The following is a 21,735-nucleotide window of genomic DNA, read 5'->3' as shown; positions in this document are numbered from 1 at the left end:
TTAAAAGCACTTATAACTTAAAGATACTTGGGAAAAAAAACTGAGTGCAAAATCTTTCTAGATTTTTTTACTATAGTTTTTTAATCTTTTACAGCTGTATATTCCACACCTAAGGAGTATTAGCTTATTTGTTGATGTTGCTTTTTCAAAAAATCTTTACATTCTTTTTTTTTTTGATTGAGATAAAATTCACTATTTTAATCATTTTAAAGGGTACATACAATTCAGTGGTTTTTAGTACATTCATAATATTGTAAAACCATCACCACTATCTAATTCTAGAACATAGCCATCACCCGAAAAAAAAACCCTGTACCTATTATCAGTCACTCTCAATTCTCCCCACTTCCATACCCTGACAACCACTAATCTACTTTTTATCTCTATGGATTTGCTTATTCTCTCTGTATTTGCTTATTGTGGGCATTTCATATAAGTGGAATCATACAATATGTGTTTTGTGTGTGTGTGTGTGTGTGTGTGTGTGTGTGTGTGTGTGTGTGTCTGGTTTCTCTCGTTTAATATAACATTTTCATGGTTCATCCATGTGTCGATATTGTTTTTTAACATGGCTTACTTTTATGGCCCTATATGGCAATCAACTTAGTTATTTTCACAGAAATAACATTCTTAGTTTGCCATTCACATTTATGTAGTTTTTAATTAAATTGCAAAATTACAATAGTAAGTACTGGAATAAACAGGTCTATGATCACACACCACCGTAAGCATCCACCTCAGTTGATAAAAGCTAAGTTTATTATGATAACAATTATTTAGCACAGGCGTCTCTGTGCTCTGAGCAACAACCAGTACATGTTTCAGAGGGAAAGGAAAGGGTTGGTTAACCCAATGAGTTGTTTTAGTGCTGGCCAATACGCCATTACCCAGGGCGAAGGGTTACGTTTGCAGAGGGTGTAGGGGCAGTAACCCAATATAACCTCAACTGGTCCCCACAAGAAAACCTTCTATATATCTTCAAAAAGAAGCAAGGATGTGTACTCATAAAGGTAGGTATACCCTTCTGCCTCTATAAAAGCTTTACCATCCTGTCTTTCAAGGAACAGCTCAAATGTGTTGTCGACAAAGTCTTCCCTAAGCCTTGACCCTGCATAGTACCTACTACACGCTCTCTCTCCTTCCTTTTAATTTCCAAAGGACTTATCTGTCTTATGTGGTTATAAATAGTACAATAGCTAGCCATGTCTTTTCTTACATACCAGGCTGTTAGCTGATTCAGAGGCAGGTTCTGTGCCGTGATATCACCTACTGCCACCCACACATGAAAAGAAGTGCTCAGAGCACAATCATTACACAAATATTTAAGGAGCAGAAGTTCAATAAATATTTATTAAGTAATGAATGAGCACATTAGCTAAATAACTAATGAATGGTGTGTAATGTCTTACCTGGCTACAATAACTCACTCCGTTCATCAATGTGCAGCAAAAGAAGGGGCAAAGGGATCTGACAGGGCAGAGTAGTGGGCAAATGAAGAAAATCAACTACTCTGGGTGCCCAGCAGCCATCAAAAATCATGAGGTTCCTCCAAGGGTTTGACAGAAATCACTTTCAAATAGGACACTGTTAAAAAATGACACTTCCTGATGTCCTTTGATGTAAAACAAATTAAAAACAGAGAGAAAAATCTTTGTACTCAAAATCTCCCAACATCTTCAAGTGTGGATTTGTTTTTTTTCTCAATTAAATTATTATACTACTTTAATGGCTGAGGTTTTTAAGATATACTGGAAAGGTACTCATAAGAAAATAACTTCCAAAGCGGCAATTTAAAAAACAAAGCAATTGACTATTAAGGAATGCATAAACAACCCCAAAAGCTGCACTGAATACTTTTTTTTTTTTGGCTGTATACGACTGAAAAACTGCCAAGTTCATTTTGATAAGCCATTGTTAAAAACAATAAACATGCCTGGGCTTGCAAACCATGCCATTTGAAGAAAAAGCAATTGAGAGAATTAGAAAATGCTTAAAACTGCAAAGTCCGATTAAAAAGAAAAACTTTTGTGGAAACGGGTTTACCAATAAGTCACCACACCGTACCTACCGCTTATTACTATGGAGGGAATGGAGTGCAAAATGTAAAGTGAGACAAAATAAAAGAAGAACATCTTCATAAATAAATAAAAAGCTACATCTTACAAACTAATACAATTACAGTCTGCAACACTAACGTGGGGGCACTAACACAATGGAGAAAATGAATCTTCCTGTGCTTCATTAAGTTTAATGTCACCACAGTGATGGCCCTGCACTAAAGGAAACAAAATTGCAGGGACTCTGAATACACAGACATAAATAACCAAATGTAGGAATTTCTCTTCTTGCATAGTAGAATGTCAGTTCATAAAAGTCAAAATAACTTCATCAGAAATTGTTTTCAGTGATTTTAAAATTAGCAGATTCATGGGATTGGAAGGAAGATAATTTGGAATACTTAACGTTCTTTTCCGTACGTAGGCAAAACTGAAATTCTCTTCTACCTGCCAAACAAAATCTTGGAAAATTTCTAATGAAGGGATTGTAACTTGAGGATCAAAGTTCTTTGTTTTGATCATTGACATATCCCAAATGCCCAGAAGAGCACCAGGCACCAGGCAATAGACACGCAATAAATATCTGTTCAATTGAACTAAATTGAAAAACACGAAAAATGTGCAATGCAATGCTAAAATGCTAAATAAGTCTGTTTAAAATTCCTTTCTCAGCTTGGTTATAGGTCATGGTGTTAATCACAACACACAAATGGTCCTCATACAAGACATTTTTCTCAAGTAAGCTCCACAGCCGTAAATCACATCTTTGCCTAACCAATCACCACCATAGGGGGCAGAGAAGCAGACAGAGGGATGGGGGTAAATTTAGTCCATCTGTTCTGATTACCATTCTTCTGGAAGTTTACCTGGGATGTATCATAATATTCATTTTCATATAAGAATGTAAATGTTATTTAAAATTAAAGGTTTCTATTATTTTAATTGTACTACAAAGGCGGTTTGACTAAATCAATCTCTCATCTATTTCAGAATCCCATCAATTAAAAAAAAGATAAATAAAAACATGAGGAAATGATATGATTAGTTGATTCTAGTCATATCATTTTTGTTCAAAATGCCTGGTAGCAATATGCTTTGAAAACTGAACTAAGTGGCAAGGAAAAGGCCTGCATTCTCATGTTGGTTCCATCACCAATTAACACTATGAGCTTTGCCAATCTTCGTCAACCAGAATCTGAGCTTCCTGGACTGTAAGGTGAGGGGTTTGAACCGATGATCTCTAAAACCTTTTTCCAATTTCCAAGATCCTGTGATTATAAGTGATCAAATCTGGTCACTTAACTCCTACTCTTTATTTCCATTCTTTATTTCTTCAACAGACAGGATGGACACCTTGGGGGTAGAGGGTAGATATCATTAGCCTAGTTTGGCATGACATTTATTGGGGCAGAGGATAAACTATGCAGAGGCAGGTGATGATTTTAAAAGCTAGTGATCTCAGATACCTGTGGAGAATCTATGTTTCTAAATTTGGCAGGGCTGAACACTTTCCTCCTGGGTCAAGCTGGCTGTGCCACCAGAGTGCCCAGCTCTCAGCAAATAAACAGGTAGGATGAACTAATTAGAGTCCCTTCAGAATGGAAGGCTTTAACCAGTGTGCTTGCTGGCAGGTCCCATCTGACTCAACATTAAAAAAAAAAAAAAGTTATAAGAGTTTCATAATGCTGAATTGTGAAAACGGCAGGGGAACCAAATACTGGTAGCCCCAGGACTTGAATCTGCTTTAAAATTTCCTTGCCAACACTTTTCCCTGAGTCCAAACTACAGGTATCACTGCATTTCTTCGAGGACAAGAAGCAACTGAGAAGTGCAGTTCAGTCACTTGACAGTTTGAAGGCTGGTGTGTTTTTATCACACCACACACGAGAAATGAATATTATCACTACCTGAGGCAGCTGGGAATTAAACAACAAGAACAACAACAACAACAACGCTGAAAACGATCTGGAAGAAAGGCGGTCTCTATTGCACGGAGAAGTCTGCATTTGGAAACAACAGGAGATGGAGATCAAAGTCGCTCCCTCGCCAGCCACCTGCCCAGAAACTGCTGGAGCGCAGGCCCAAAACCAACAAGGCAAGTGGGCACATGGCTCCCCCTTGACCCAGCAGACGCTCCGAAGGCCCCGGGTTGGGATGGCGGGCTCCCGGCGCGTTGCTGGGCGCTGGGGCAGAGGGGGAGCGAACCAAGCGCCTTCTGCCAATTCCACGAAACCCAGCCCTAGGGCCCCGCGAAGGATGCCTGGGTCACCTGAGACACTGCGCGCTCCACAGCCCAGCCGGGGAGCTGGAAGAGAGTAAGCCAACGGGGTTCTCTGGCTCACAGGCTGGGGATCCCGGAGTCCCAGCCGCCCGCGGGGACCGCGCCCGGGCCACCTCGCGGGGCCAGGCTTCAGTGCTCCGCAGCCGCCCGCAGCGCGCAGACCCCCGTGCCGCCGGACCCCGGGCCACGCCCGCCCCAGCCCGGCCCTGCCGCGTCCTCACCTCGCGTCGACCGCTGCCGTCCAGGCGGTAGTGCGCGGACATGCCCCCGGGGCGCACCCACTGTGCCGCGTCTCTGCGCAGTGGCCCCTTCCCGGGACCCAGGCGCCGCGGTCCGCGCTTCCGAGGGGCGGGGAGTGGACGGCAGGGCGGAGGCTCTGGCGGAGCTGGGGCCGGGGGGCGAGCGGGCAGCGCTGGGGGAGGAGGGAGCGGCGGGGGAAATCTCAGGGCGCAGCACCCCCAGCTCAGCCGTGGACTTTCTGCCGGGAGAGAGAGAGCGGGATTTATCCCTGGGATGCGCTCTGCGTGCTGCGACTTGGCGAGGGGTGAGGGGCGCGCGGGAGGAGGGACGCCTCGCCGTTATGTAATGGACGGGCCACCGATGTCCCATGCCAGCTCGCTCGAGGACTGCCCGACCGTCCCCGGGGAACACCTCAGCAAGCAGAGGGGCCCGGCGTTCCCCCAAAGAACTTTCCCCTGCAGGGTCAAAGAGCAAGATCTCGAAAAAGAACGCAAAGACTCCCTTAACGTGTATGTGGCAGGGATCTGGATGCTGCCGGCCAGCCCTTCCCGTTCACAGCACAGGAAACTGAGGCCCCGGTGTTAGTTAAAAGCGTTGTCTCTTGGAGTTAGATGTACCCGGATTCAACTCTCCTGAGTGACCTCAGACAACTTACCTAAATCTCTGAGCCTCAGTTTCTACACCTGTAAAATGAGAATACCCGTAATACTAGTGTTCACTTCATGTGGTTGCTCAGAGGACAAAAATGAATGAGGTTCAGGGGCCGGTTACATAACGCGCCCCCAGGAAATGTTACTGTCTCTGTGCTAAGGTTGGCCCAGCTCCCCGACCTTCGCCTTGAAGGGTGCTGTCTCACCGGCCTGAAGAAGGACCTGCCTGAGTCTGCCACGAGGTACTGCTCCTAAGGCAGGTTCCAGGCTCACCTTTCTGTAAATGTCTCTCCCTTTCAGAAGTGAGTTCTCGAGTTCTCGGAACTGACAAGGTCTCGGTCCAACCTCTTGGGGTCATGCTTGCTACTCAACAACATCTGTCATCCTCTGGGAGCTTGCTAGAAACGCAAAATCTCAGGCCCAATCTCAGAGCCTGTAAATCGTCATTTGTATTTTAACAAGAATTCCTAGGTGATGTAGTGGCTTGTATATCTGTTTCAAAATAAGGGCAACTTTCTGGAAAATTTGAGAAGAGGCGTAGAAAGTTACTGAGCAGTGGCCACACAATACCTTAGGATATATTTTTTTTAACAGACTCCTACAAGCGTTCCTCATTTGATCCTATGGCTATTTTGTCTCTTCCCCTTCTGTTTCTTGCTCTTTATATTGTGTTTTCCCGAAAATAAGACTGGCTCTTATATTAATTTTTGCTCCAAAAGACGCATTAAGGCTTATGTTCAGGGGAATGTCGTTCTGAAAAATCATGCTAGGGCTCATTTTCCAGTTAGGTCTTATTTTCGGGAAAACACCGTAAATCTGTATTTAAGTCCTATTTTGCACTTGCAAAAAAACTCTGGGTTACATTTAACTAATGATTAGTGAATCTATGTCTGAAACACACCAAAAAATTAGCAAATACAGCTTGTAAAAGAATTCATTAGCATTGAAAATGGACTTCTAAGTGTAGGGGCAGGGTTGAGCCCTGAGCTCTCATCTGTGAAGGTCTTTAGTTTAAAGGCTTAAATACTTTTGCAGCTCAGAAAAATACTCCTCTTAGTTAAACATTACTTTGGGTGGCAAATAAGCCCCATTCTCCACTTAAACAACATAGGACAATCAGTGTTTTAAAAAGTTTTGGAGAATAGAAAGGAACCTCACAGGCTTCCTTCCATCTAAGTCACCACTTATAGGGACTTTCACAAAGCTCAAAGCAAGTATTTTGTTTATCTCATTAAATGCTGTATGTTCAGGTTTGATGTTTGTTTGTTTGTGATTCCTAGAATGTTCAGATATTGTTTGCCTGACTCTATCTCTGGCAGACTGACTCATTTTTTTTGACATTTAATATTATTTTATATTAATTTCAGATGTACAGAATAATAGTTAGACATTTATATAATTTACGAAGTGATCCCCCTGAGTAGTACCCACCTGGCAGTAAACATAGCTATTACCGTATTATTGATCATATTCCCTATGCTTTACATCCCCATGACTATTTTATAACTACCAATTTGTATTTCTTAATTCCTTCACCTTTTTCACCCTGCCCCCAACACCCTCCTATCTATCCCCCAATAAATCTAGTACCCATCTGACACCATACAGAGTTATTACAATATTATTGACTATATTCCTGTGCTAACCCTACCTCCCCATGACTACTGTATAACAACAAATTTGTACCTTTTTTTTTTTTTTAAGATTTTATTGGGAAAGGGGAACAGGACTTTATTGGGGAACAGTGTGTACTTCCAGGCCTTTTTTCCAAGTCAAGTTGTCCTTTCAATCTTAGTTGTGGAGGGCGCAGCTCAGCTTCAGGTCCGGTTGCTGTTGTTAGTTGCAGGGGGCACAGCCCAAAATCCCTTGCAGGAGTCGAGGAATTGAACTGGCAACCTTGTGGTTGAGAGCCCGCTGGCCCATGTGGGAGTTGAATCGGCAGCCTTCGGAGTTAGGAGCATGGAGCTCTAACCGCCTGAGCCACCGGGCCGGCCCAAATTTGTACTTCTTAATCCCTTCCTCTTTTTCACCCATCCCCAACCTCCCTCCCATCTGACAACCATCAAAATGTTCTCTGTATCTATGAGTTTGTTTCTGTTTTATTTGTTTGTTTATTTTGTTCTTTAGATTCCACTTATAAGTGAAATTATATAACATTTGTCTTTCACTGTCTGACTTATTACACTCAGCACAGTACCCTTTAGGTCCATGTTGTTGCAGATGGCAAGATTTCATTCTTTTTTATGACTGAGTAATATTCCGTTGTATATATATGTACCACCTCTTTTTTATCCATTCTTCCATTCCGGGACACCAAGTTTTCCTTCATATTTTTGCTATTGTAAATAATGCTGCAATAGACATATGGATGAGCATGTCCCCTTGAAGTAGTATTTTGGGTTTCTTCAGATAAGGACCCAGAAGTGGGATTACTAGGTCTTTCTTTGTCTCTTGTTACAGTCTGTTTTAAAATCTATTTTGTCTGGTATAAGTCCTGCTACCACAGCTTTGTTTGTTTGTTTTCATTTTCATGAAATATCTTTTCCGTCCCTTTACTTTCATTCTGTGTGTGTCTTTTGATCTCAAGTGAGTCTCTTGCAGGCAGCATATGTAAGGGTCTTTTTTTCTTATCCATTCAGGCCTTTGTCTTTTGATTGGAGCATTTAATCTATTTAGATGAAAATAATTTTTGATAGGTATGTAGATATTGCCATTCTATTATTCATATTTTTTATTTTTATTTTTCCATCTCAAAGAAGTAACTCTAAGATTCCTTGTTATACTGTTTTGAAGGTGATGAACTCCTTTAGCTTTTCCTTGTCTGGAAGCTCTTTATTTGTTCTTTGATTCTAAATGATAGCTTTGCTGGATAGAGTAATCTTGGTTGTAGGTTCTTTGTTTTTCATCACTTTGAATATTTCCTGCCAGTCCCTTCTGGCCTGTTGAGAAATCAGCTGACAGTCGTATGGGAGCTCCCTTACAGGTAACTAAGTGCTTTTCTCTTGCTGCTTTTAAAATTCTTTCTTTGTCTTTAACCTTTGCCATTTTAATTATGGTGTGTCTTGGTGTGGATCTCTTTGGGTTCATCTTATTTGAGACTCTGCGCTTCCTGGGCTTGTATGTCTATTTCCTTCACCAGGTTAGGGAAGTTTTCCATCATTATTTCTTCAAATAGGTTTTCAATTCCTTGCTCTCGCTCTTCTCCTTCTGATACTCCTATGATGTGAATGTTGGTACACTTAATGTTGTCCCAGAAGCCCCTTAAACTATCCTTATTTTTTTGGATGCCTTTTTCTTTTTGCTGTTCTGATTGGGTGTTTTCTGCTACCTTATCTTCTAAATTGCTGATTCGAGCCTTTGCTTCACCTAATCAATTGTTGATTCCCTATAATGTATTCTTCATTTCCATTATTGTATTCTTTATTTCCAACTGGTTCTTTTTTGTTTTTTATCTCCATTTTTATGTTTCCTATCTTTTTGTTGAAGTTTTCGGAGATCATTAAGCGTCCTTATATCCAGCGTTTGGAGCTCTGCATCTGGTAGATTACTTGTCTCCAATTTGTTTAGTTTTTTTTTTCCCCTGGAGCTTTGTTCTGTCCTTTTATTTGGGACATGTTTCTTTGTCTCCCCATTTTAGCTTCCGCCCTGTGTTTGTTTCTCTGTATTAGGTAGGGCTGCTATGTCTCCCAGTCTTAGTAGAGTGGCCTTTTGTAGTAGGTGTGCTGTGGGGCTCAGTGGCTCATTCTTTCTTGTCATCTGAGCTGCACATTCCAGGTGTGTTCCTTGTGCCCTCCTCTTGTAGTTTTGCCTTGGTTGCTATTTGCACATCAAGGGAAGTGATTGACCCTCGGGTTCATTGGTTGTGAGGACTGGCTGTGACTACAGTGGAGGAGCTGTGGTATAGGGGCTGTCCCTACAGAGCAAAATCTGCATCAGCAGGGCTCTGGTGCCTGTCCAATCCACCTCTTGGGTGTGTGGGCCTTGGAAGTGGCTGGGTGGTGCTCCAGTTCATTTTGAAGCTGGCCACTTGTCACCCCAACCCCAGGGCCACCTGGGAGGGGACCCACTGCAGGTCAAGTTCAGCCACAGCCCATGCCCCATCTGGAGCCACCCTGAAAGAACCACAAAGCAATCTGCAGATGGCCGCTCACTGTGCTGTGCTTGGAAGTGCCAAGTCACAAACCAAAGCTGGCTGCTGCTAGTTCTGAGCTTAGTTTGGCTGAGTTCTGCTCAGCCAAAAGTATGGAACACACTCAAGCCAGATGCTCCTTGTCTGGGTTCTGTGAACTTTTCAGAAACCTTTGGACAGTCTGCAGCATGAGTCAAGGCAGGTGGTTTCTATGAAAAAGCCACAGGAAGCAGCCTGTGTGTGCCTGAAAGTTGGGAGGGGTGGGGGTCTCAGAGTTACCAGGGCATGGCAAACGCACAGCATTAGTCAGCTTGATGGAGACTCAGATATGGCGTCTGCACACAGGAAAGGGGGAGGGCTCAACAAAGAAACAGTGGCTTCCACCAGCTTCTCTGTCTGGGAGAAAGCTGCCCATGTAGCCTTCATCCTAATGTCAGACACCTCAGTTCCCCCAACCCTTCCTCTGTCACCTGTCACCTCTCCAGCTGCTGCCCCAGTGCTAGAGCTCAGAGCCAGTGATTCCATTGGTGGGTAAGTCTGTGCGCCGTCCCATTAATTAAGAGGAACGCCTGGGAGTGCAGCCACCCTCCGGCTCACTCAGCCACTATCTCTGCTGGGTTTCACAGCCAGAAATTATGGGGACTTCTCTCCCCGGCACTGGGATCCTGGGCTGGGGATGGGCTGAGATCCCTCACTCCTCCAGGGGGGACCTCCACAGCCGAGATATCCCTCCCAACTTTTAATGGTCACACGCTGGTGTGGGACTAGCCCATTCCCCATTTCTACCCCTCCTACCAGTCTCAAGGTGGCTTCTTCTGCACGTCCTTAGGTGTAGGGCTTCAGTTCAGAAAGATTTCAGGCGATTCTCAATGAAAGTTGTTTTGTAGTTTAGTTGTAATTTTGATGTGGTCGTGAGAGAAGGTTAACAAGCGTTTACCTACTCCGCCTTCTTGACTGAAACTCTTCGATGCTCAACTTTTGAGAGATGAGTAATTGTGGATTGTTGATAATGAAAAGGAAGCTCATGCTGACAGGTCATACCTGGTAGGAAAGGTTACATCCATCTGTCGACCCTTTGGGGTTTCCTCTGAAAGCTCTTGAACAAGCTGATGCCACAGGTGTGGGCAGTATGGAGGTGGAGGAGGGGAAGATGGAAAGAGGAAAGGAAACTCCTTCCTCCAAGGTCTGAGAGTTGGAGGAGCTGAAAAGGGGAGGAGAAAGCACTTCTGTTTGCCCTAGGAGGGAGGAGAAAAACGCCGCATTTTTCCTAAACAGCACTAACCAACAGAATTTTCTGCAAATGGAAATGTTCTCTATTTGTGCTGCCATCTGAAACAACTATGATATGTGGCTATTTACATTTTAATTAAAATTCATGGGGGGGGGGCTTGTGTCTTTGTTTTTTAGTGCCAGTCTGTTGTGCTAACCACATTTCCAGTGCTCCATACCAATATGTGGCCGGTAGCTACCATACTGGACAGTATGTAAAACATTTCCTTTATCACAGAAAGTTCTATTGGACAGTGGTGCTTAGAGGCCGGGATTTTGGTGAATGAGCCCAGAGAGTGCAGTTTTTCCAAATCATATGCAGAACCTCACCTATCCTGAGGCAGGTAGAGGAACTGATCATTAAACCCAGGTCGTTGAGTCTTTGTGAGAGTCAAAATGGGATAATCCATAGAATGTGCTGAATGCAAGGCCCTACACATACATAGTATCGGGCTGGTGCAAAAGTAATTGCAGTCTAAAAGGTTAAAAATAATTGCAAAAACTGCAATTACTTTTGCACCAACCTAAGAAATACACGAAACTTCTTAACCAGCATTAGCATTAGGAGTCATTTTACATTTTTAAAAAGTTGGGAGGACATGGTACTACAGTTACATCGTTATTAGGTTAAGAAACTTCTGCTTATGCGGTCAGCTGCGCTGGTACCTGCACTACCATGTATATTTGCGTTCTAGCCTCCTCCCCTCACCTCTTCCTCCTCACACAGAGCTAGCACTACCTGTTCTGTTCTGGCCTAGAGGCACAGCATACTTGGTCAAATCCCTACCATTTGTATCCAGTAAATAACAAGCGTGTTAACTAAAATCACATTGCACCATGGTTCAGGGGAATCAATTTTCAGATGTGATTCTCAGAAGCATGACACCTTTGGGTACATCCATTATGGAAGGAATTGTTTGTTCCTGTTATTTGGTCAAACAAGGATGTGCGGACTCAGCAGAGAGAAATGAGAACATTGGTTCCAGATAAGTAATATTTAGGGTGTCCATGTCAGACTGGAAGCTACCAGAAGGTTGGGGGTTGGGGACAGAAACTTAAGGTTTTTGCCTAAATAGAATGTGAAAGTTTATTTTTATGACTAATAAAGATTCTAAGGATAAGTACAAACAGCACAATAAAAGAGGCAAGTATTTTATGCTGTCAGTCATACAAATTAAGGCAATACATGGAATGGAAAATAGTGAAATTCTTCCCTGCACACCAAGAAGCATAGATTTCTGAATAACCTTTTTCTTAAACTCCTGTTCTTCTGACTTTTGAAATATGATCACATCCTGTGGGCACCTTTCAGATCCCTCTTTCTTAATTGTCTTCCTTGGTCCTTTTTCATCACTTCATTTCTTTTCTTACGAACATTTTTGTAGAATGCAGCCACTGTTTGTCTGTTCTCCTTTCTTATCCCATATCCTGATCACATTGTCATGAATGTGGCTAGCACCTGCCTGTCAGAAGCAATGTACTTCTCTCTGAACTCCAATTCTTATCACCCCCATTGCATATTGTCAATTAAATTCTCCCCACCCTGTTACTTCAAACGTTAACCTATCAGGAACTAAAGTTATCATTATAATCTGCTCTTAGCTCCCCCAAAACTTTCCAGTTTCTCCTCTCTGACATCACTGCCTTGGTCTCTGGTGCTAAAATTCTCTCATTTAATATGACTTGAAGCCATGCAATCATTTTAACCCATTTTCTTCTTCAGGGAGTCATGGTCTAACTGAAAGGCATTGAATTTGGAATTAGAAAACCTACATAAAACTCCCACTTCGGCCACTTCTTAGCAGTATGAACTTACAAAATTTATTAACCCTCCTAAGTCTAGAGTTTCTCATCTATAAAATAAGTCAATAGTACCATTCAAAAAATACAGTTTGAGCAGCTACTTACCCCAGCCTCTAATTCAGTTGACTCTCTTCCTCCACACTAATGACATTTTGGACCTGATAATTCTTTGTTGTGGGACTGCCCTGTGCATTGTAAAATATTTAGCAGCATCTCTAGTCTTTACCCATTCCTTGCCTATAGTAATCCTCCTAGTCATGAAATCACAGTTGTTTTCAGATGTTACCAAATGTCTCCACCTCTTGCTGGCTGGGTAATCTTGGGCAAGTTATGTAACAATTCAAAACGTAAGTTTCTTCTTTTGTCAAATGAGCATAATAACAACACCTTCCTTGTAGGACCATTGTGAAGGTTAAATGAGACATATACTTTTGAAGTACCTAGCACAATAGCTGACATGTGAATCAGGGCTAGTCCAGTGATTGTTTTAGCCAGTGGAAAAGGAATAACGGTGGGGCCAATTCTGAGTCTTAAGGGAACACGTCCCCATCTGGCTCTCACTCAGAACCCTCCATCACCCTGAGAACAAGCCTGGGGTGCCTACTGCAAGATGACAGAACATGTGGGGCTGAGCTCAGGCAGCTCCGTCACCCCAGTCAAGGCCCCAGACACCAGAAGAGCCAAGCCAAGTTCAGTAAAGCTGGCTACTACCCCCACAGCAGGCTTCACGTGCACAAGTGAGCCCACTGAGACCAGCTCACATCAGAACTGACCAGCCCACCTACACACTCACACACAACAATAAAGGTGTGCTGTTGTAGCCATGGCAGTGTTGTGGTTGTTTGTCATGTGGCATTATTTAAGCTAGAGCTAACTAATATAAACTCACACTATCTGCAGATTTTATATATACCTTGTAATAATATAAAGAGAAACGTTTTTGCAAATGTATCTATCACAAGTCTTTCCCCCTCCCCCCAGGTTTTACCATGCTATTATGTTCTTTTCAATTACTCAACAGGAAAAAAACCATGTTGTGAGCAAGATATGAGAAGAGAAATTATTTGTGTTTAATGGGCCAATTTAATGAGCAACTAAATTGCAAACTGAACTACACTGCGAGGCTCTCCTTTATTTCTAGCATCAGACAAATTCAATGCAAACAGATCAACCGGTATTTTTGAGTGTCTAGTCTGTATAGGCACTAGGCACAGTACAACTGTGTTTTAAGACATGGTTCCTGTCTTCGAGGAATTTACAGTGTAATTGAAATATAAGTAGCCATGCAAATAAGAGTAATTGAATAACAATAAAAGATTTCAAGAACACCTTCACCACAACCTTATGTTTTGAAAAGACAATGTGCATGATTATTTTGATGAAGGAAGTCAACACTTGGTAGGCCAATCCAGAGGAGAAATAAGATGCTAAGTGAAGAGTGACTTTACAGCGGGGCTGAAACGCCTTCTTGGAACATTTCAATAAGCAGGTGGGAAGACTCTCTTGGTAGGTGAACCTACAGATAATAGTATTAGCAGCGGGAAAGTGCAAGGTGTTTTTGGCAGTGAGTAAATAAGTCGTTTTGATGAGAACAGAGAAAATCAATAGGACCAAGTGACTGATTAGATATGAAGTGGAAGAGGCCTGAGTAGCACGTGTGTCTCCAGCCAGGAGGATGGTGATCATTAACAGAGAAAAAAGTTAAGAGGTAGCAGCTAGTGAACTATTCAATATTAGACACGTGGAGCTCCAGGTGGGTGTGAAACACCCAGCAGGCTGTTGGAAATTCAAGTGAGGGGCCAAGGAGGAAGACCAAAGTTAGAGATATGGCTTGAAAATCTTCAGTGCAAGAGAGCTGAGATGAAACCAGAGCAGAAGGGCAGACTGGAGCTCGGTGAATGCCCGCAACGTCTAGTAAAAGAGATAAGAAAGATGCAGAGCTGCCTGCAAGCAGGATGCAGCAAGTACCATATAAGTCACATAAGTGTGTGCAATGCAGGGACTCAGCTCCCGCTCCCTGCACAAGAATGCAGGATATGGTGTGGCCAAAAAGGAACATCGACGGAGCCATGGATGGGGGTTCATACCACTATATTCTCGATGGTGGCTGGTCGAGACACAAAAGCGAACATCCGCCAGTACCCCAACAGGGGGTCTTCCTGCACCCCAGTCTGGCTGGTGGCTGGGAGAGACACAGGAAGTAAGATCCACACGATCCGCAATCCGCCATCCTCGCTTGCTAACTGCAATCCGTGCTTGCTAGCTCAGCCATGGCAGTTATATCAGTGACCAATGGTTAACTAGTAACAGCTGATGGCCACCCAGCCACAGCTGACGGCCATCTAATACCCGAGCCAGCACCTTTCCACGTGAGGCCGAGAGCCTGGAAACTGCTCTCTGGGACTCTGTCCCCACAGTGTGAACCATTCAGAGAAGGGAGAGAGGTGTACATGAGCAGAGCAGAAACATTCTCTTTCAAGAGAAGATTGATGATAATGAGCAGGACGTGCTCAAAGCAGGACCAGATGGCTTCTGTAAGTCACTTGAAGGGATGCGTGGTTCTGGCTGGACAGCTCACCTGCTAACAATAGAAACACGGTGGAGACTGATAATCAGCCAGCTTTAGAGCTGATTTGCCCTTTTTATTTGATGATCTTCTTAATAGCTTCATATAGCAAGCTTCCGCTTACCTTTATTCATTTTGATAAATTCAGAAAGGGCAAGTTGAAGAAAATATTTCATGAGGGTAAAGCCAACTCACATAGATAAAGCATCAGGGTATATGAACAATGGCCAGATCCCCTTTTATTTTCAATGCCGGAAGTACATCTTAAGTGTTACACAAATCACACAAACAGGGCACTATTGTCTCTGCTTCTTTCAGCAGAGACACATATTTGCACACTCCTATCAATTAGTTCTCATGGCTATAGATGATGTCATGATAACATCATTAAGAAAGTACAATTCATCCCAACCATTGGAAGAACCACTCAAAGAGTTTCTAGCAATATAAATAATAGCCATCAGTTATATTTTATTTCAATAGAATGTGAAAAATAGAAAAGCACAAAGTAAAAAAAAAATCTACCTTGTTTTTTATATTTTTTAAAAAGTTTATAAAATAAGCCATAAGTCTTTAGTTACCAGACACATCCACATTAACCACTCTGGTCAATATCTGCTCCAAGGGCTGTGCTCCAGGAATACTACATATAGCAGCCAGTACTTTAACAAGCTTTTCAAGTGTCTCAACACCCTGAAATTTGAGAACCATCACCTAGGTATTCTAGGGAGACCCAAGGACAGTTGGAAAGGGGGAAGGCGCCCCAGTAAACAGGACTCAGCCCTCCTTTTTTTCTTTTCTCCCTCTTTAAATAGAGAAGCTCTGTGCTATGGTTTTATGATATTGGGTTTCTATCCATTCCATTTATCAAGCTAGAAATCTGGGAGTGATACCTTACCTCCCACATCAATCCACCAGCAAGTCCTGTCAATCATCTTATCAAAATATATATCAAAACCTGCCTGCCTTTTTTCCATCTGTACTGCCAACACCCTAATCCAGTCCACCATCTTCTCTCTTCTACTCCTGCAATATCCTAAGCGATCTCTTTGTTTCTGCTCTTTAGACCCCTCCAGTCCATTCTCATTAGAACACCAAGAAGGATTTTTTCCAAAACTTAAATTATATCACATTGCCTTACAGCTTAAAACCTTTCTATGATTCCCAAAGCACAAAAATGAAATCTGGGCTCCTCTGATCATGACCCATAAGTGTCACACCCCGGCCTGTCTCTACACCATCTTGTGCCACACTACCCATGTCTCGATGTAATGCTAACCACACTGTTTTGTTTAGTTTAGTTTTTTTTTCTCAGCACCAAGCCTAGGAGGCCCAGGCCTTTGCATTCACACTTCTTTTTGCAAAGAACTCAGTTTAAAGGTCACCTCCCCAGAGGTCTTTCAAGACCATTCTATTCAGACTCAATTTCCCTCTCCATATTCTCCACCTTAGCACTTTATTTCCTTCTGTCATGCTGGATGTCATGCGGGGTCTCTGATCCTGCTCCCCAGATAAGAACACAGGATATGGTGAGGCCAAAAAGGAACACCCATGGAGCCATAGATAGGGGAGTCATACCACTATATTCTCGCTGGTGGCTGGGTTGGAGACACAGGAAGCAGGAGCCACACTATCTGGAACCTGCCATCCACTTGTCTCTGCCAACCAACCTCACTTGCTTCTTCAATCTGCTCTGGCTAGCTCAGCCACCATCTTCTTACTAGCTCCATCTGCTGTTACCATAGCCACAGCAGTTATATTAGTGGCCAATGGCTCACTGGTTACAGCTGACGGCCAACTAGCCACAACTGCTGGCCATCCAATCACAGTTGATGGCCATTTACTACCCGAGTGAGCACCTTTCCAGGTGAGGGTGAGAGCCTGGAAAGTGCCCTCCTGGCTCTGTCCCCACACCTTCATAATAACATTTATTGCAACTTGAATTTTTTGTTTGCTTTCATTTGTTGGGCTCTAAACTAAAAGCTCAACGAGGAAAGGAACCATGTCCATCGAGTTCACCATTGTGTCTCTGGTACCTAGAGTGGTGCCTGGCATACATTAGGAACTTGATTATTGGATAAATGAATGAAATGATCCAAAGTCATCAACGTGTAGAAGCCCTTGATACAGACAATTTAGAAATTTTCATTTTGGGTGGGGTAGGAATGAGCATTTTGAAATTAAATTCCATTCCAGACTTATATTGGTGACTGGTGATCTAAAATTCCCAAGCCTGTTTCCTTCCAACATTAAATCCAACACTGTCATCTAGTGGAGTTAGATCACATGGTGTTGGGAAACTTCTAGGACGCTAACAGGTTGTTTTGTCCCTTTTCAAGAGGGATTTATTGATGTTTATCTGTAGGTACAAAGCTACCACAGGCAGCAGTAAGAATTTGAGCTCTTTGGGGGAGAATGTCAATTGATTATATAGCATTCATAATTAATACTTATTATTATTATATTAAAACCATTTTAATTTCATACAATCTCATTTTAGAATTATAGTCTGTTGCTCAAGAACATTGTGACAATCTGTTTTGGAGTGAGGCATCATCTGGAGAGGGTCTAAAGCAGTATTACTGAATTAGATTTGGCAGCTCACCAACTATGGACAACAGTACATTGTATTTCCCATCACTAATGGAAGGACGTGTGAGAGGACAGAGCAGTGTTATCCTCGAAGGCGTGGAAGTGGGTGCAGATGATGAGAACTACCTCTAAGTTCCCTTCAATTGCTTCTGATGCTTCAATTCCAGCTAAGCCAATTCAGCCCAACTGAAAAACAGATATTCAAGGCCTTCTGTGTGCCAGGAACTGGGCTGGCAATATGTCTGAACAATTTAGACACTCACTCTGCCCTAACACAGACAGTGAATGGGAGGGGAAGAAGACAGTAAAATCAGCACTTGGCTCTCCTCTCGAATGCCAGTGTGACAAAAGAATTAGCCATGTGTAGTCAATAACCAAAGAAATAGCACTTTCTTGAATGGTGCCAAAATATTTTTCATCTCCAGTTCCATGAAATGACCACTAGATACATTTGAAATGACCCCAGAATTTAAAGCCTCAGCTGCCTTCACTTGAAAGGATTTTACTATGTACTTCATCCCCTCATTCATTTGAGCCCCTTCACCATACCCACATGTTTATTGTGTTTTCCTGAGCCATTTTTCTTAATTGAATAGTAAAATCCATATGCACTTCCCTTATTAGATTTATGGAATAATAGAATGCCTGACTTGCCCAGAATTTCTTGATATGCTCCCTTGCAGTTGTTTTCTAATACACTGTTGTGCTTATAGTTACTCACATTTGATAGTACCATCATGCTGCCTATTTGTAATGCATGGCAGCCAGAGTAGTGCAGCTTTTGTTTTCTCATTTGTCCCTCTGCAATAATTATCCTTCTCCACATTAGGTACTACTTTCATTGTTAGTATAAATCACTCTCTTTTAAATCATCTCAGCATCAACATTGCCAAGTAGCATTGCTCATTTTAAGCCTAATTAATTTAAAATTGACAATAGTTGCCTCACTAGTTGTCAAACATTTCCTCCACTTTTTTCCAACTATTTTGTGACTGCCTGGAAAGAATACAGATTATGGGGCAATGTTGGCTAAGTCATTAACTTCTCTGAGTCTGTTATTTTGTCTGTAAAATTAGAGGAGTGAATTGAGTTAGAGATTAAGTTACTGGACAAAAAGGCAAATTTAGCTCTCAGATAAGCTTGGATTGGCCCTCACAACGTTTTAAAAATTCTCGTTCATTGGCAACCTTCTAAAATTAGGAGATTTCCCAGGAAACTCCAGATTTCTGGCTTTTTTTGAAAAATCAAAATTTGAATTCCCTTGAAAAATGTGGCCTCAGAGATTCCCAGTGTTAGTCTCACCTTCTTCTCAAATTCACAAATGACAAGGGAGGAAGGTACCACTAACCACCTCATTCTCTTCTGATAGGAGCTGAAGATGGTTATGCCCCCATGTTCTGTTCCAGGTGAAATCCAATAGGAGACTTAGAAGAACCAAAGTTATAAAAGGAAGTGCTCTTAATGCCCTAGAAAATTCTTTGAGAAAAGAGGAAAACAGCCATCTCACCTTTGGTCTCATGTTATGATCTTGCATTGTTCAATATTTATCACTGTTTGTGTTTAACAGATTGGTTTTTTTAAAATAATTAGGAGAGATGAGGTAGAGGACAGGTGGTTTATCTTGCCCCCTTACCCTTCCCAGTTCTCTGAATTCACTTTTCCTTGAGCGATTCTTTCTGTTTGGTGACGTAAGAGATGGCATATTTGAATTAAGGAAAGTGGGTCTTATTTTGGGGTTGTAAAATAAGAGAGAAGAAAATTCTATCTGAGCTGATTGGGAGCGAATGGTCTTTAACTTGGACACCTCTACTTAATGTCAGCTCTCTACTTAATGTCAGTCCCCACCTGGCCCATTTTAGGTATTTAGATTTATCTGTCTGGCCCTTTTGGTCATATGAGTTTCCATTAGATAGCTCTAAGTCCCCTTCCATCTTAATAAATCTAAACATTTCTAAAATATTTCAAGTGTGTTGAGCCTCTGCCAGCAAGTGTGTCCCTCCTTTCCGCCTCGACTGAGTATCACCAGTCTACACACGAAGAAGCAAACCTTATGTGTCTTCCATTAAATCCTCGGCCCCTACAAAAATTTCTAGCACCTAAGAGGCACTCAGTAACTATTTTTGGAATGAAGTATTCAAGGTAAGCAATTACCTTTGGAAAGGGTCCATGATGATTAAAGAGCAAATGAGTGTTTAAGAGAGCACCTTAGTTATAAAATCATTATACTTTATGTTACTCAGTAGAGAGGGATAACCAGCTTACAATGCTGTGGTTTGAATATTTTGTTATTTAAACTCCCCATTAACATATCCTGGATACAAATACAGTCAGGTTTTCAGATTTCATTTTTAGTTTTACAGGCTAGCTATGCGAGGTCTGACAATTAAGTTTACGAACTCATCCAAGAAAGAGTGCTACATACCTCATTGCTGAATATCACCAAGGTTACCTTCAAAATACTCCTCTTGGAAAGCTATGCACCGATGCCAACGCCTAGTCCACCCTTCAAAGCAATTTTGGAACTCTTTTTCTGGAATGGCCATCAGAGCTATTGCTGTATTGCCCTTGATGTCCTGAATGTCATCAAAATGTTGTCCTTTCAATATTTCCTTCATTTTCAGGTAAAGAAACATGTCATTGGGGGCCAGATCAGGACAGTAGGGAGAGTGTTCCAATACAATTATTTGTTTACTGGCTAAAAATTCCCTCACACAGTGCCGTGTGAGCTGGTGCATTGTTGTGATGCAAGAGCCATGAATTGTTGGCAAAAAGTTCGGATCGTATAACTTTTTCACGCAGCCTTTTCAGCACTTCCAAATAGTAAACTTGGTGAACTGTTTGTCCAGTTGGTACAAATTCATAATGAATAATCCCTCTGATATCAAAAAAAGTTAACAACAAGCTCATGAACTTAATTGTCAGACCTCGTATATTTCTGGCAAGAATGAAGCAAAAACGGTAAGCCTAAGTCTTAAAGGAATAAAGAACTTGCTTCTTGGTGAAGAGTAGACAATGCATTTTCTGAAAATCAAGTTTCTGAATGGAGCCAGGGTGGGCATAGGTGGCAGAACACTACCCCCTTGTGTTTACTGTTGGCACTTGCATCACCTTTCTTTGCCAACTGTCAGTCAACCCACACGTGCCCCCTCCACTCCCTCCCCCACACCACGCTAGGAACTAGGGAGCATCACTGAGCAAAACACACACAGCTCCTGAGATCTCATGACAAATATGCTCATCAATGATTGAATCATTCGAATACAAACGGAATTTCAAATTGCACTAACTGTTTTGGAGGAAAGGATGTGGTGCTTTGAGAAGGATTCAGCTTTATTCTCTGCCTCCCAAGCAGAACATAGATCAATTTATTGTGAATCCTAAATGCCCAGGCAGTATACTAAGCATTTCTTATGCATTATCTCATTTAATCCTCTCAAAAACTACAGGCAGGTAATGTGTAGATAAATAATTTGCACAAGATCACACAGCTAGTAAGTGGTAGGACTAAGATGTTTAATGTTTTACTCCCATCTTGTTTACTGACTGAAAGAAAAGGTAAACAACCCAAGATACTATAACAGTGTTTCTTAAATAAGAGGAAGTGTGAACCCTTTAAAGGAATCAAAAACTTCTCACAGATTTATTTTCCCATCATCACATCCCGTGTCAACTTGTAAAAGTAAAAGGGACAACACTGTAGACCCAACAAATTCAGGGGGCCATATTGCAGGCCTCACAAGCTCAGTGACCAAAAGTAACCTCACAGGATGACCTGATCATAAATTCCTAACGGGGCAGGTCATGGTGGGTAGTCACGTCCCAGGCCTCCAGCTTCCATAGCAAAGGACAGTCTCTACGATAAGTGAGCCCTGTCTATTATTCTTATGCATACAGGATAACAAAACCTTTGAAATGTCAAAGTAATTATTATTTCCAGACCCCTCAGGGGCACAACCCCTGGCATCAAAGCAAAAGACCATTGTGCTTTGTTATCATGTAAATGTTAATTGTTAACTATTCTGTGCCCACCAATGTAAAAGAAGTATGTATTGCTTCATTTTGCATTTTATTCAATCCTAGAGATTTCGCTGCTTTGCTTTGTCTCACCTCCCAAATCTACCACCAATGGATTTCAAGTAACCTTCCTT

The 21,735-nt window shown here is 42.1% G+C and overlaps 1 protein-coding gene across 3 annotated transcripts in view; it reads right to left on the bottom strand.

Annotated features, from left to right (window-relative positions):
• Positions 1–14,683, bottom strand: part of SLC16A12 (solute carrier family 16 member 12) — an 84,082-nt gene extending 69,399 nt beyond the window's left edge. Inside the window, exon 1 of one of the 3 annotated variants that reach the window (XM_081074797.1) lies at positions 14,517–14,683. The gene's annotated coding sequence lies outside the window, so the exon portion shown is untranslated. Of the gene's footprint in view, positions 1–4,559; positions 4,817–14,516 lie in introns of those variants that run through there. The other 2 variants (XM_081074795.1, XM_081074796.1) reach the window with 2 other exon arrangements.
• Positions 14,684–21,735: the final 7,052 nt, after the last annotated feature.

The sequence above is a fragment of the Rhinolophus hipposideros genome (genome assembly GCF_964194185.1).
Source record: "Rhinolophus hipposideros genome assembly, chromosome: 15".
Taxonomy (NCBI): Eukaryota; Metazoa; Chordata; class Mammalia; order Chiroptera; family Rhinolophidae; genus Rhinolophus; species Rhinolophus hipposideros.
Note: the sequence above shows the minus strand (reverse complement) of the source record. Positions and strands in the feature narration are given on the sequence as shown.